Source organism: Loxodonta africana, chromosome 6 (genome assembly GCF_030014295.1).
Source record: "Loxodonta africana isolate mLoxAfr1 chromosome 6, mLoxAfr1.hap2, whole genome shotgun sequence".
In the NCBI taxonomy this organism is placed as follows: Eukaryota; Metazoa; Chordata; class Mammalia; order Proboscidea; family Elephantidae; genus Loxodonta; species Loxodonta africana.
This window is the reverse complement of record NC_087347.1, coordinates 14630101-14644230: the sequence shown is the minus strand read 5'-3', so window position 1 is coordinate 14644230 and position 14130 is coordinate 14630101. Positions and strand designations below refer to the sequence as shown.

Here is a 14130-nt window from a genome sequence, read left to right as displayed (position 1 = left end):
GACACTCACTGGACAGCTCAAGGGAAAGCAAAAAAACTCAGGTACACACATATCCACCCCCCCACCTGAGACCATACTGACTCCAACGCACTTTGTCTTTCCCCCTTTCCATAGTTCTCTGCCCTCTGCTGCCATTGCCACCATAATCAACGATTACTTGTTAAGGGACACTGTGTCCTTCTTCTTATTAATGATGATTGAATGAAAGTATAATATGCATGAAGGGCCAAAAAAGTAAATTATACAGGACATTTCAATAAATAGGTTGTGGAGAGGAGACAGGATGAGAAGTTGTTTAAGAATCCAGTCTGGAGTTAACTATTATTCTGGCAGATGTCTGGCTACGGTAGGCAATGGGCAAACTGTGTGTGGAAAATAATCTTATCTAGAAGGTAACAAATTTGGCAAATCCCTGTTTGTAGAATTAAGGAAAGATACAAATATATTACTCAAGTTGTCTTGAAATGATAAGGTAGATTCTAGAGCAGTAGCTTTCAAACTTCTTTGACCATGGCCCGAGGGGGAAAAAAAAACTCAACAAGTCCATATGTATGTGTGTGTGAACAGAATTTTCATGAAACAAAACTTATCCTTACTAGCTAATATGCTCTTTCCTCGCCTCTCCTCTTTCTATTCTTAGAGGAATTATTCTATTCTTTGATATAAAAATGTTGTAAGACCTCTGCTTGATATACATGTACCCTCACCTGAAGATAAATAAACCACTTGTATTGAAAAAAAAAATGCCAGCTAGCAACCTACCAAACTGATTTCAAGATTTATGTTCTGTAAAGGATCAGTAATTATTCTGGGTTTGTGGGCCACATATTCTTATTTTTTTGTTGTTTGTTTATTTGACTTTTTTTTTTTTTTTTTTAGAATCCTTGTTAGGTATTCTTTTCTTTTATTTTTTTTTACAACACCTTAAAAATGTAAAAGCTATTCTTAACTGTGGAGTTGCATGGGCCAGTTTGCCCACTTGATATTAATGGTTTACAACCCACAGTTTAAATATTAGACTGACTGGAAGATTATAGGGAGGGAAGGGTTTTGATTCAAGTCTATTCTAAGGTTTAAAGCATGGGTTACAAACTTATTTGCTTATGTGGACCTGGGACAAACCCAGTGAAGGATGTAGGGCAGAGGGGACTGGCTTAAACTGGAACGTGCAAACCCCATCTGAATGCTGGCCTGTGTTGCTAGAGGGCTGGATTCTTCAAGAAAAGCCAAAAGTCTGGCTCTTTAGATCTTCAAGAAAAGCCAAAAGTCTGGATCTTTAGATTAAAAAAAAAAAATTAGCATTGGCAGCAAATAAAAAAATCTAGATCATTCTGTGTGCCAAAACAAAACTTGTTCTCCAACTATGTTTGGCCAGTGGATTGCCATTTTTTCGGGATGGGAGAAAATTTCTCTTCAACTGCTCATTGCCTACTTTAAATTTTGTGACACAAACTTTTTTTTTTCCCCCAAAGTATTTAGTATTCAGTGCTGAAATCACTACAACAGGGTTTCCAATACAATTAGAAAGGTGTATGAACTTATTCTGTGTTCAAGACAATGAAATAATAAAAACACCTGATTTTTGCGTAAGGCAACATACAAATACCTCTGGATACATTATCCCTTTTGGCCTTAAATGTAATCTTGTGAAGTGAGCAAGTAGATATTGTTCTTGCCATTTATGAGAAGAGAAAGTAGATCACCAGAGTTGTAATTGATTGGACCACTTAGCAAATGGTAGAACATGGGTAACAAATTGGGCCCAGTGGTTTATCCATTTCTTCACCTGGCCTTCATTATAGACAGTAAAAATGAAACATTTTTACTTTGCGTTTTTACAGCTTATCAACCATTTGCCCTTGAGTTGACACTGACTCCTGGTGACCTCATGTGTGTCAGAGTGGAACTGTGCTGTACAGGATTTTCAAAGGCCAGTTTTTCAGAAGCAGATTGTCAAGTTTTCTTCTGAAGCACCTCTAGGCTGACTTGGACCTGCAACCTGTCGGTTAGCAGAGAGCACATCAACCATTTGCCTCATCCTAGCTTAGGTCTTGAAATACCAGTTCTTACAGTCTCACTTTTCTCAGGGCTCTATAGAGCTGAAATACTTTGATTAAAGTTACTTCCAAATAGGTCTAATTTTCTACCATGGAGTATCTTAGCTACACGGGGAGGGTAACTCAGAGAGTAACACATAGTCTGCACATCGATAAGATAAAGCCCTATGTACCTATGCAGGAAGATTAAAAAGGCTTCTGCTTGGTTGTATATTGTAGAACTTTGTGTTGGTGCCTCGTAATCCCACAAGGTTTGAATATTGTTCAAAACCTGACTAAAACCCGGTACAGAAAAAGCCCACCACAGGGACCAGTAAAAAAGATGTTTTGAGGAGTAACACTCCTTCAAATCTTGAAACCACTGCACAAAAACTCTCAAAACCACATGTGTTGGGTTTGGGCTACTCAGATGGTGGGCATCCAGATTTGCAGAACTGGTGAATAATTCTAGGTGGACTGGTTCATGATCCTGATGGCGTTCCTCTAATTCAGCATCCTTTCTCGGCGGCTTTTGAGGAGCTACTTTGCTGGATTTTGCAAGAAAAAAACATGGTCTTCTTAGGCATTGGTAGAAAAAGTGAGAAAAGGAAGGCCATGGAGACAGAGGCCAAGGATATGATGTTGAGGTAAAAGCAGGAGAGGTTCGCCAGAGATACCAAGAGTTGGACCAGCACTGAGGCTGCTGTGTAGGCCACCAGTGTCACGCTCCTACAGTAGCCGTGCATTTTCTGATAATGCTCTGGGCTGACCACGCTGTGTATGTAGGGGTAGTGGGCCACCTCAGTGGCAGAGACCAACCTGTAGAAGAATTCCAGCACCTGCGTGGCTTTTAATCCTTGACGAAATAAGGGCAGCAGCCAGGTAACGATGAAGCTAATCCCTGGAAAATCATGACTGGTTTGTAGCAAACGTGATCAGTGAACATAAGCACAGGTAAGAGCAGGGCCAAATAAGAGTAAATTCAAATAGGAAAGATGCCTTTTGTGATCAGTAAGATTAAACAGGGAGAAAGTGCAGACAAAAACATCAGGAAGTGAAAAAAACAAATAACCAACAAATACATCAGCAACCGAAATGCGTCAGGTGATTCTGACACATCCATGATGGAGATGACATGTACAAATCCCAGGACGCAGTACTTGGGCCAGTGCCGTAGTGCTCCAACTTAGTACTTGGCATGAATTTCTGACAATACAGTGGAAAGCAATGGAAAGCTGAAATCCAAGGAAACAAATTAGAAAGATGACAGATAGCCATAACATGTGGATTCTTACATCCTGGTATGAAAAAAAGAGCAGCTATTGCTCTTAGTTGAATTATCTGCTTTTTAAATTTTTAAAATGTAATTTGATCTGCATAAGCTATTGAAGTTGGGAAAAGAGGCAGTAATGCTGAAGTTAATCTTTCACTCTAAACGGTGTTCCCCCAGGGCAATCCAGAGCTGCTCAGTGATGTTGACTGTGAGAACTTAAAATAGCTTACTCGCCTTCAAAGTCAGAACCACACTAGGTTTAAAAAGATGTTTCAGTCTTGGAATAACCTGACAATCTTCACTTGTGTTTGATCCAGGTTCAAACCGGTTCAGTCATGGCAGAGGAAACACAATCAGAAGAGATCTAAATTTTTTAAATTTGAGTGAAACGTAACAACTGGAAGAGGAAAAAATCATGAGTCAAAGCCCTAGAATGGGAGTCCTGGAAGAGGCAGAGTGAGCCCTTTCAGGAGCCTGATGGGAGATTGGATTATTGGCAGGACCGTAGAGAATGACACACATTCAAAGTGGCTGGGTCGGCGGCCATCTCTGAGCAGGACTCTGCTGTTTCTGGCTCTGCTCACATGAGATTTGGTTGCTAGGTAAGACATACACTACCCTTGTTTTCTAAGAGGGAGACTAAGTTTCTAGTAGGGCTTCGACCTGTAATTTTTCCCATTCCAGTTATCGTTCTGGTTCCCCTAAATTAAAAAAAGTTAGAATCTGCTCTGATTTCACTTCCTTGGCCATGACTGAATCAGGCAGAACCGATTTGAAGCCCTGGTTTGATTCACATCAGTATTTGAGTCTGTAGATAACAAAGACACCATCTAGGAGATCAGGAAAATATAGAACAGATGACCAGTTTGAATCTGAGTGTCTAAAGGAAATACATTTGAGTTTGTCTTCCACTTTCCTACATTCTGGGTCTTAATTTATTGAGCTGATATGGAGGAATGATTTGCACTTGGTTTTTACTAACCTAAAGTAGAGGATCAGCGAAAAAGAGGAAGACCCTCGACGAGATGGACTGACATAATGGCTGCGACAATGGGCTCAAGCACAACAAGGATCGTGAGGGTGGTGCAGGAACAGGCAGTGTTTCATTCTATTGCGTATAGGGTCGTTAGCAGTCGGAACCGATTGGACGGCAACTAACGACAACAACACTAACCCAAAGGTTGGCAATTTGAATCCACCCAGTGACACAGTGGAAGGAAGTCCTAGTGATATGTTTCCATAAAGGTTACAGCCAAGAAAACCCTACAGAGCAGTCCTGCTCCGTTACAAGGAGTCGCCAGGAGTCAGAATCGACTCGACAGCAATGGGTTTGGTTTTTGGTTTATGGAGGAACCATGAGAAATTGCTTCGAAACTCTCTTGCTTAAGTCAATTTTGGTTATTATTTCCTATGGAACACTGGTTTCATTAGCAAGTTATCTGAACCCATAAGCAGTATGTGATTATTTTAGTTTCCATAAGGGGAATGTATAGTGAATAAAACAAAACCAGTTGCTGTGGAGCCGATTCCTACTCATGACAATCCTATATGTGTCAGAGTGGAACTGTGCGCCATAGGGTTTTCAATAATTGATTTTTCAGAAATAGATTGCCAGGCCTTTCTTCCAAGGCACGTCTAGGTGGCCTTGAACCTTCGACCTTTTGAATAGTAGCTGAGCATGTTATCGGTTTGCATCATGCAGTGACTCCGTACAGTGAATAGAAGATGACATAAAAGTGGTTGGAGGAAACCCTCTCTAATCCCTGTTCTCTTGCATTTGCAGGCTACTGAAATAATCCACTGGTTTACTGAGCCTGTGCTCTCACTCCTTGAGTTCCTAGGCTAGAGTCTTCTGGAGGTTTGGTAGAACTTTATTCTCTCTCCTCTTGGCTTTTCGATGTTGCCACTAAACCGGGAAAAGGCGTACTCCAAATCAGTTTTTCTGTGACACTCTCAGGAGTCTAAATCCAGCCCAATGATACTTCCCAGGTAAACCAGCCGCCACCTAAGGGCATTCAGGATTGCCTGTCCTTGTGTTCGTGGTGAGAAAAACTGTGGATTGGCTTAGGGGGAGGTTTCCTCGGTTTGGGTTGGGGAAGTTTCCTCGGCGTGGGTTGGGGAAGTTTGGATAGTGGGTCTACTTGCTGAGTAAACAATCTGTAAAACTGAAGTCGTGAAATCTTTTTTCCTGAAGAGAATGAGCCAATAGAGTTCCTTATCTTGTTATTGCTCAGTGGTTTAAAGCAGCGGTTCTCAAACGTTACCAGGCATCAGACTCACCTGGAGGGCTGGTTAATTAGACATTCAGATTCAGGAGTTCGGAGTTGGGCTACAGAATTTACGTTTCTAACAAGTTCTAGGTGAGGATGAGCTGGTCTAAGGACCACTCTTTGAGAACCACGGACTTACAGGTTTCTTAGGATTAAAAACCAAACCCAAACTCATTGCTATCGAGTCAATTCCGACTCATAGCGACCCTATAGGACAGAGTAGAACTGCCCCATAGGGTTTCCAAGGATTGGATGGTGGATTCCAGTTGCCAACCCTTTGGTTAGCAGCCAAATGCTTAACCACTGTGCCTACTATAAACTACATAAAAGTTAAAAACAGCTTTAAGTTTTAAAAGTAAAGAACTTCGGAGCATTTTTTCACATGCTTTTTCACTTTTTTTTTTAAACCTTATATTTTAAGATTTGAACTCATAACTAGGGACGACTTTATTTTAGAGTAGTGATAATAAGCAACAGAGTCTGGCAGTAACTCTTTTGGTACAACTGAATGCTTAAAGTACGGTTGTTTTGTGCCCGTTCCATTTTTGTTGTATATAATGAGTTTATGGTTTTACATGGTTGTACATAGGGTCACTATTTTTTTTTTTTTTTTTTACATAGGGTCACTATGAGTCAGAACCAATTCGACAGCACCTAACAACAAAAAGAACAGAACAAATACATGGAAGTCCTTAAGGCCCAATTGTTCTCATTTAAGATTGTAAAAATTCTGATTTTTTTTTGCTCTTAGCCAAGACCCTAGACTTAAATCCAAGATGAGAATGTTTGTTAACTTACCACACTGAGGCTCATATTTTTATCTGGTTCTGCTAAATAAGGTACGACGAATGGCTCTGACGGTTTCATCACTGAGAAAAACCCAAATAAGCGGAGAATTACTGTGGGAAGGACCCAGAAATGCCTTGGTGGTGTTTGGCAACAAGCCATGGTTGGTTAAACTGTCGCAGGAAAAAAAAAAAAAAGGAGCAGGTAAGAAGACTTGTAATCGATGCAACTGATTTTTTTCCCCATAAAACACGTATTCTCTTTCCTATGCTCCTTTTGTCCTTCAGTCTTAATAATTAAAAAAAAATCACGATGACAGTGAAAATATATCACAGGTTAAAATACAGGAACTTGAGTGTGTTCCTTTGGATTTCTCATTCTACAGAGAAAACTAACGATTACTCGAAAACAATGCTGTAAAGTACTAATTTTCATCTTTCCTCAGCCGGAATGGTGGGGTCACTGATGAAAAACTACTGTTAAACATTCTTTAGGTAATCCAGTCAAGCTCTCCATTAGTCTTTTATAGTTAAAAAACTATATAAAAAAAGAAACAAAGAAAGAAAACCAGGGAATTTCTCCTGTGGCAGGAATATTGGGCAGAAGACAAAGAGGTACAATTGGTAGAATTTAGACAGGAAAGAGAGTGGCCAATAAAGTTGGTAAGTAAACATCTGCTTTGTGCCCCCATTGTGAGCCTGTTAACATGCAGCTACTGATGAATTGCAAACTCAAACTCAAAACACAAAAAGTATTTTAATATGGTAAATAAAATGATCTTTGGGAGTAGAGATTTATAAAGCAGACATGATCCCTTGCTTTTTCTAGGTGTCAAACTCAAAGTGAACATTGGTCAAGCATAAGAAGCCTCAGCTAATTTGAACTGCCATCCACCTAAGTGATTTGATCTTTTAAACATTTTCATAAGACTTATGTGACATTGAAACAAGATCACATGAGTAGGAAATGAAAACATGACACTTAGAAGTATTTTTCTTAGCCTTAGTTGATAGTTATTCCCAGGTCATGTATTTTTCCATTTATATTGTTAATAATGAAAAGTGAGAACTTATTCTCAGAATGACACGCCTCAAGGTTGGATGACTGAAGGGAAGACAAGGGCACCCTTTAGCAAGGCAATCAAAAATCCACGCGAAATCTCATTCACTCCATCTTTATGCTCATTTCCTAAAACCTGAAGGCACTCTGAACTTCCCCAGGCGGCTCTCCTCTCCCTTCTTACATCATGCTTCGTCTCCGTTACAGCCCTAACAAGGCATTATGGCAAGGACTCTGGGATCAGACCTCTTCGTGTTCCAGATCCTCATCTGTAAAATGGGGATGATAATACGTACGTTGTCCCTGGTGGTGCAAACGGTTAACATGCTTAGCTGCTAATCAAAAGTTTGGAGGTTAGAGTCCACTTAGAGGCTCCTTGGAAGAAAGGCCTGGCGATCTCCTTCTGAAAAATCAGCCATTAATAACTCTATGGAGCACAGTTCTATTCTGACACACATGAGGTCACCATGAGTCTGAATTGACTCAACGGCAACTAGGAAAGAAAAAATCTACCTCCTGTTGCGAGGATTAAATTCATTAATACAGCTTAGAACACTGTCTGGCACGCACTAAGAAGTCAGTAAGTATTAGCCATGTAATTGGTAGTTAGTACTGATGGTTTTGAAATATATTGACTCGTTAACTGTCAAATCTTCCCACTGGCTTGAAAACTCCTTGAAAGCAGAAATTCTTCTTTGTCAACCCTGAGTCTAGTACAGTACCTGAAATACATCAAAAGTATCCAAAAAAAAAAAAAAAATGCTTGCTGAAAGTACAGTCATTGGACCAAAGAGAGTTTTCTAGATGACCAAAGGAATTAAAATATTCAGAACAGGATGTTTTCCAACTGTTTAAGCTATTTCAAATTGTTCTCTGTAGTGGGAACTATAAGCACTGGATTCTCAGGAATATGGAGGTTACTATGAAAGCTTTTATGAAAGCAGTTCTATAAAGAGGAGCCCCTGGCGGAAGGAACATGGCCTTTGTAGTTGAGCAAATTAAAGTTTTTAATTGAGCTTTTCAAGTTGTGTGCCCTGGACAAGTGTCTTAATGTCTTGGTGCCTTAATTTCCCTCACCTGCCCAGAGAGGATTGTAAAGCCCATCATACAAAGGTAGCTGTGAGGAGGGTTCTGGCATGTGCCTAGCATGTAGAAGGTGCTTAACACGGGTTAGCTTCCTGTGTTGACTGGAAAGTACAGACAATCCCTCGTCCAGCTTCCCTGGCGATGGATGGGGAAGTGCCATGTATACCCAGGGCAGCAGCGTTTGCCCTTACTGTACTGGAGTCTATTGGGGCAGGAAATGCTTAAGCCAGAGGCAAATTCTACTGGGACAACTAGGTTGTGAGTTTCCCAGCTGAGCTCCATCTAGTGTTTGTGAGGAAGAAGCAGAACTAGGAGACTCAGGACATTGCCTAACACAATAAATACTAGTCTCTTTCTCCCTTGCCTGTCTTTGAGACTCTGGTCTTGGTGTCAGAAGTGTGTAAGACGCATAGTCCCTGTCACCCAGGAAATCAGAAGGACCAATCGATTGAGCCAATAAAGTAAAACTCATAATGTTGGATCATGCTGACCTGATGGACAAAATGTGTAATTAACTTTAAGGTTGTATATATATATGTAGTACTTTAGATGAATGTTTACAGAGCAAACTAGTTTCTCATTAAACAGTTAGTACACATATTGTTTTATGACACTGGTTAACAACCCCATGACACGTCAACACTCTCCCTTCTCAACCTTGGGTTCCCTGTTACCAGCTGTCCTGTTTCCTTCTGCCTTCTTGTCCTTGCGCCTGGGCTGGTGGGCCCCTTTAGTCTCCTTTCGTTTTATGGGCCTGTCCAATCTTTGGCTGAAGGGTGAACCTCAGGAGTGACTTCATTACTGAGCTGAAAGGGTGTCTGGGGGCCATACTCTCAGGGTTTCTCCAGTCTCTGTCAGGCCAACAAGCCTGGTTTCTTTTTGTGAGTTAGAATTTTGTTCTACATGTTTCTCCAGCTCTGCCTGTGACCCTGTATTGTGATCCCTGTCAGAGCAGTCAGTGGTGGTAGCTGGGCACCATCTAGTTGTACTGGACTCAATCTAGTGGAGGCCGTGGTATACATTTTTAAGTGAAATATTTATACCAGTCAGTTCTGCTGGTGGTTAAGGGAAAGAACCACAGGAAATTTCTATTCATCAGAGAGAATCCTTGGAGAGAGTACAATACTAAATAATTGCATAAACAAACAAAAAAACAACTCATTGCTGTCGAGTTGATTCTGACTCATAGCAACCCTACAGAAAAGAGTAGAACTGCCCTATAGGGTTTCCAAGGCTCTAAATCTTTAAGGAAGCAGATTGCCACATCTTTCTCCCTAGTTGTGGCTGGTGGGTTCGAACCACTGACCTTTTGGTTAGCAGCTGAGCGTTTAACCACTGGACCACCAAAAATTCCTAATTTTTCACTGCCAGACCCATTGTAGTTTTTAAAAGTGTTTATAAAAAAAAAAAGAGAGTAGTAATTCCTGGGATGCTATTAACAAAATGCAGAGGGAAGAGGAGAACTTAGAAGTTGAAAACCAACCCCAAACCTACTGCTGTCAAGTCGATTCGGACTCAGCCAGGAAACCTCAAATCTTCCTTTTTAACCTGTGCCTTCATTGTTTGGATGGACAAAGCATCACTCACTATTTCTGAGATCAGGCACTTGGGTTTAGAAGAGACCATGGCATCAAGTATTTACCTTGGAAATAACTGCAGATCGTACTGTTAAAGTTGGTAGCAGAATGTTTAACCCGAAATGTGTGGACTGGTTGGCTTGACTAGATTAGCAAATTCATCACCACTGTAATTAAAAGACTCACATAATATGTGACCCCGTGGAGAAACCACTGCAACCAAACCTCATGAATGTGGACTTTCTGCTCCTTCAGTTAGGGCAGGTGGTAAGGTGTATCCCTGCACTGGTTTTTCATTTCTTGTAAAAGGAAGGTGTATTTTTATTTTATCTGTTGGTGTTCTATCTTCACAGCCCGTTTGAATGGGATGACTTTCTTTATGATCTATGGAAATTGAGTGACTAGCTGGGAAGAACTTTGAAAACATAAGGGGTAAAACATGCCTTGATTATGTGTGGTCTTTGTTGAGATTGAAGGGAATGGGTTTGGTGTTTCTAATTCCAAGACATTTTTTTCTCATTTTAAAAGGAATGGTATAGTTATAATTAAAAAAAAAAAAAAAAGACAAAACCTGAATTTACAACCTGAGGTTATACAAGTGGCTTAATTCTAAATATTTCTAACAGGAGGTAATTTTTAGTTAATGTTTATCCTGTTGCTTCAAAGGTCACTGGTAAATCAGTTAAAATGCTACCAAATGCTCTGGTTTGCTCCTAATTATGTTAAGATGAAAATTTCTAGCCATCTTGAGGAAGGCGGGGGCACTGAAGGCAGTGGGTATTTTTCTGGGGACACTGGCTTATCCTAGCACTGTATCCAGTGAGTCCTGGTGCCTGCAGTCTTTGGTGTCTGCGGGGCAAGGTGCCCCAAGAAGGACAGCATTTAATAAATGTCCCAGCGATTACTGTGGGCCATCAGATTTTTTTTTCTTCCTGTTTTACTTACTCAAAGCTGGCTGACCTTACTCAAAGTCCATAACCTCTCTGAGCCCTAAGCACTGTTTGTGAGGTGGAAATCAGAATTAGGGAAGTGCTCAGGACAGCACCTAACACCATAAATACTGGTATGCTGGTATCTTTCTCCTTTCTTTGAGACTCTGGTCTCAGTACCAGAAATAGGAAAGGCACATAGTCCTTGTTACCCAGGAGATCAGAAGGACCAATGAATTGAGTCAGGAAAGTAAAACTCATAATGTTGCATCCAACTGATTTGAATTGTTGAGTATCTGGACAAAATGTGTAATTAATTTTTAAAGGAATAAGGAGAGATAAATGGACTAATAAGCAACATCATGATAAACAGAGGAAAGACTGAAGTTGTTAAGGATTTCATTTTACTTGGATCCACAACCAACACCCATGGAAGCAGCAGTCGAGAAATTAAGCATTGCATTGGGCAAATCTGCTGCAAAAGACCCCTTTAAAGTGTTGAAAAGCAAAGATTTCACCTTGAAGACTAAGGCGCACCTGCCCCAAGCCATGGTGTTTTCAATCGCCTCGTATGCATGTGAAAGCTGGACAATGAATAAGGAAGACCGAAGAAGAACTGACGCCTTTGAATTATGGTGTTGGTGAAGAATATTGAATATACCAAGGACTGATAAAAACAAACAAACCTGTTTTAGAAGAAGTGCAACCAGAATGTTTCTTAGAAGCAAGGATGTGAGACTATGTCTCACATACTTTGGACTTGTTATCAGAAGGGACCAGTCCCTGGAGAAGGACATCATGCTTGGTAAAGCAGAGGTTCAGTGAAAAAGAGGAACGCCCTCAACAAGATGGATTGACACAGTGGCTGCAACCATGGGCTCAAGAATAACAATGATTGTGAGGATGGTGCAGGACTGGGCAGTGTTTCGTCTTGTTGTACATAGGGTCGCTATGAGTTGGAACTGACTTGACGGCACCTGAAAACAACAACGAGAAGGAAGATTGAAAAAGTAAATTCACAGTTTCAATAAGGTTGCAAGTGGAACTACTTCCTTCAAGAATTGCATTTTCTGAAAGCACTTTATAAATGTTAACTTACGTAAAAAAAAACCATAAATTGTACTTATCTGCCCTTTAAATCACATCTTTATGGTTGTCTACTAGGGAGCAGTTGGTTAGCTTAGTTAGGCTGTCTAAGTGAAAATATGAACTGGTTGTCTCTGAGTGGTACAGTTAAGTGATTGGCTGCTAACAAAAAAGTTGGCAGTTTGAGCCCACCCAGAGGTGCCACAAAAGAAAGGCCTGCCAATCTGCTTCTGAAAGGTCACAGCCATGAAAACCCTATGGAGTGCAATTCTACTCTGACACACTTGGGGGAGCCTCATGTGTTGGAATCAACTTGACGGCCACTGGTTTATTTACACACACATTCCCCATTCAGATGTTTCACTAGTTCCTTTAGATCCTTTCTAAATGATCTGAAATAGTGAACATTTACTGTATGGATTTTTCAAAGTGTTGAAATGATCTCCATATTCCAGTTCTCCATGACTCAGTATTAAAAGTATTTTTTTATTGAGATGATTTAAATCAGTATTCCATGCCAACACTTCCCATCTGAACCCTGCCTTGCCGGCCCTTTCTAACCACAAATGTCAGTGAACACACATGAATGATGTGGCCTCAGCATTTCTAACAGTGGTTGGGTAGATTTTCTCTCAGGTCACTTTTGATGGTCACATCGCTGATCTTGCTATTAGGATGGCATGAGCTAGGGCTAGGGACTCATTTCAACAGTGCTTCCTTGTCACTCGGAAATTATGTGGATCAATGAATTGGTGATAAAGTAGGATCCAGCTAGTTTGAATTTTTGACTACTTGGTCAAAAAATGTGATCCACAGGGCTTTCATTGGCTGATTTTTTAAAGTAGATTGCCAAGCCTTTCTTCCTAGTTCAACCTAGTCTGGAAGCTCCACTGAAACCTGTTCAGTATCACCTGAAAGGGATGGAAGAGGACCACAGCCTCTTTGAAGAGGAGAGGGGATAAACAGGAGAAGGTTCCAGGATGAGGTAAAAATATAGAAATGGGAGAAGGTGATCTCGAGAGAGAAGAGAGATGGCAGTCAGTCGCCACAACTAATATGGAGCGCAATAGGGCTGCTAAGCTTTCTCAGCCTCTTGAGTTCAAATATCAGCTTAAGGCTGTCGCCTAACTGGATAAGACTTACCCACATTATGAAGGGTAATTTGCTTTAGTTAAGGTCATCTGATTTAAGTGTTAATTCATTTACATTTAGACTAGTGTTTGATCAAACAACTGGGAACCATAGCTTAGCCAAGTTGATACATAAAAGTAACCATTACGCAGCTCTTGACCCAACCAAAGCAAAAAAACCAAACCCATTGCCTTTAAGTCAATTCTAAGACTCATAGCCACCCTATAGTACAGAATAGAACTGCCTCATGGGATTTCCAAGGAACTGCTGGTGGAGTCACACTGCTGACCTTTTGGTTAGCGGCCGAGCTCTTAACTACACTACCACCCGTGCTCCCTTGACCCAACAGCCTTCTTCAATTATAGTTTGAGCTCCCTCCTCTCTGTTGTTATGTCGTTAGGTGTATCCTATGTAGAACAGAATGAAACACTGCCTGGTCCTGCGCCATCTTCACAATCATTGCTATGTTTGAGCCCATTGTTGCAGCCACTGTGTCAATCCATCTCACTGAGCGTCTTTCTTTCTTTTCTTTTTTTTTTTTTTTGCTGACTCTCTATTTTACCAAGCATGATGTCCTTCTTCAGGCACTGGTACCTCCGGATAACATATCCAAAGTATGTGAGATGAAGTCTCACCATCCTTGCTTCTAACAAGCATTCTGCCTGTATCCATCCAACACAGACTTGTTCACTCTTACGGCAGTCCATGGTATATTCAATATTCTTTGCCAACACCACAATTCAAAGGCATCAACTCTTTTTTGGTCTCCCTTATTCATTGCCCAGTTTTCACATGCATATGAAGAAGTTGAAAACATGGCTTGGGTCAGGCGCACCTTAGTCCTTAAAGTGACATCTTTGCTTTTTAACACTTTAAAGAGGTCTTTTGCAGCAGATT

General features: G+C 40.7%; 1 pseudogene; it reads right to left on the bottom strand.

Moving 5' to 3' along the window:
• The window catches only part of LOC100663255 (thiamine transporter 2-like), a 34387-nt pseudogene extending 20516 nt beyond the window's left edge, over window positions 1-13871 (bottom strand).
• Window positions 13872-14130: the final 259 nt, after the last annotated feature.